The following is a 2576-nucleotide window of genomic DNA, read 5'->3' as shown; positions in this document are numbered from 1 at the left end:
GTGTAAGAAATCCACAAGATCGAGTCGCCCGTAGGACGCGGCGACGATCGCCGTACGCTGTACGCTGCAAAAGCCGAGCGCGCTCAACGATACAAAGGTTGCGCGCGTGCCGTACTTGGCGGCGCACGAGAGAACACTTGGGGCGGTCGCGTCGAGAGCCAATAGCTCAGAGCATTTGTGCGTCGCGTAGGCCAGTGCGAGGTTGCTCCGGCCAGTAAAGAGAGCCCAGTGCAGCGGAAAGCGCGCGTCGAGCGCATCGAGAAAGAGCTCGCCAGACCACACGTCGCGCTGCTCGTAGCGCAAGGCAAAGCGGATGCCGGGTACGTCGACCCACTCGAAGGCCAGGTCGACCTTCCACTCGTGGTCCAGGCCCAGTAGCGACAACGGAAGGCCATTCTGGTACCTCGTCATGAGGCGAAGAAGGCCGTCGTTGGTGAGCACAGAGATAGCTGCGGCTCCCATGGAAGAAGCCAAAGAAGAAGTCGCCGAGGCGCAGCGAATCTTGACGTATCTTTTGGCGCGGCTGACACGCATGTGATTGGTCAACGCCGAAACGAGTAAAGACACGTGTTTTTCGACGCTTGGAGGTTAAACACGTTTTTATGACGATAGGTTTCAGCGCGACCTGGAAAAGCAAACGCTGGTGCTGAAGAGTGAACTCGATCGATTGGGCCGTCGACAGCCTTGTAGCTTCGCGAATGACGCTGGTACGGGCGACCTTGAAGTGCCAGCGACGAGCAATGGCCACGAGGTTTGCGTGTTCTTGGCGCTTAACCCCTGACGCCAGGTAGACATACAGCGTGTTGCGTCGACCTGGCGCCGCGCTTGCGCCTTTTGTACTGCCAGCTGTAAACGAATTGCAACCAGCTACCACGGACAGCTACAACTTGCTTCAAGCAGCGCCTCGTCGCACGAGCGTGCGTGGCGTTTCGCACGCGAAAGAACCCGGGCAAACCCGAGACCAAGTCGCATGTCCACACACTTGGATGGGTGAATGGATGTCAATACCACGTATCCTGCTCGCCGCGTGATATTGTTGCCCGCGCGATGAACGAAGACGTTGAACGCATTTAGCGTCATTGGGTTAAACGAGGTCAAACTCATCACGTATCCGCCGACTGATGGCAATAACGTTACCGGTACATCCATGAACGCACGCGCATCTGCCACGACGATGTGATATCCTTCGATGCTTTGCACGTTACTATGTGGTCCCTCGCGGCAGCTTCTGCTTGCTCTTGCTCGACTGAGGAAAGCGGTATTCGATCGTTTGGCGACAGGACGCTCGAACACCATCACACCTCGACCGCTCACCGTGCTGGTATCCGTAAAGTGGAATACGGTCAAGTACACTACACAATCCACAAGGGTACACCCTTGGTATCCAACACGCCATGCTGTTATAGCCTCATAGCGCGCCCACATCCACGAGCGCATGCGAGCAGACGCAGCTCCAACGCCACGTCGGTCGCGCCACTTGACAAGGGCGTGGAGTAAATTACATTCCCCTCTGTACCACCAACCTTCTCGATGTTTTACGTGTCACCAGTCTTTGACATGCTCAACCAGCTTCGCACTGCAGTATGCGCGTCTGTCCTGGCACTGGGCGATCTTCAAGAGCGCGCCGCCAACGCCCCCAGGGGTACATATTATGTACCCCTGAACGCCCCTCAGCAACGACCACGATGATTCTCTACCGCTTCTGCAATACCATCTATGCTACTTGCCGTATAAGCAGAGTGTCTTGCCGGTCGGTGCTGTAGCTCCGAGACACGTGAGCTCGGGGGGTCGCAAGCCCTCCATCGTTAGGGTGCGAGCGAGGTAGGGGTAGGGTAGGTTTAGGGCTGTGTGAAACTTTTCATTTTCCTCGTCTGGACCATGAATGATGTGACCACAGACACGGTTTCGATACATGTTCATGCTACCGAGCTCTATGGAAAGCAGAGACGTCGTTTTTGCTCAAAAGCTACAAACCAGGACCACAAATCGACCAAGGGCCCTCCACGTTGATGTTGTTTTCTTCATCTGGCGACAAATCCCACCATCAAGTCAATTCTTGGCTTCGTGACACGACAGAAAGTAGCGTGAACGAACGATCGACCTTGCAATACTATAGTACGCTTCTATAGGCCATGCATAATGCACTGTACAAATCTCCTCATCTTGATGCCACTCAATACGTGACCGCTGTTTTGCCGGAACGACCATTGCCTCAAAAATATACAAAAATACATTAGCAGATCCTTGCACATTACCTCCTCGCGCATCGAAGCGCGACCCTTTCGAAGGACAACGAAAGACAGGGGACTGGCAACAAGTCTTGAATATCGGCTCCACGGCAGAGATCGCGTGCGTTCTTCGCCAAATGCAAGGTCTCGGGAGAAGCCAATTACACATACTGATAGCTCGTCGCCTTTAGCCGTCACATATGGATGGATGTGTCCAAGGACGCTCCTGACATTTTCGTTTTTGCCATGTCAATGCCAGCTCGTTTCCACTACTTGTTTCCTCTCGCGAGCGACGATCTGCACGCGGCCGTCACCGCCGTCTTGCCAACGCTCGAGGCATCGGTCCTC

The sequence above is a fragment of the Saprolegnia parasitica genome (genome assembly GCF_000151545.1).
Source record: "Saprolegnia parasitica CBS 223.65 unplaced genomic scaffold supercont2.76, whole genome shotgun sequence".
NCBI lineage: Eukaryota > Oomycota > Saprolegniomycetes > Saprolegniales > Saprolegniaceae > Saprolegnia > Saprolegnia parasitica.
Note: the sequence above shows the minus strand (reverse complement) of the source record.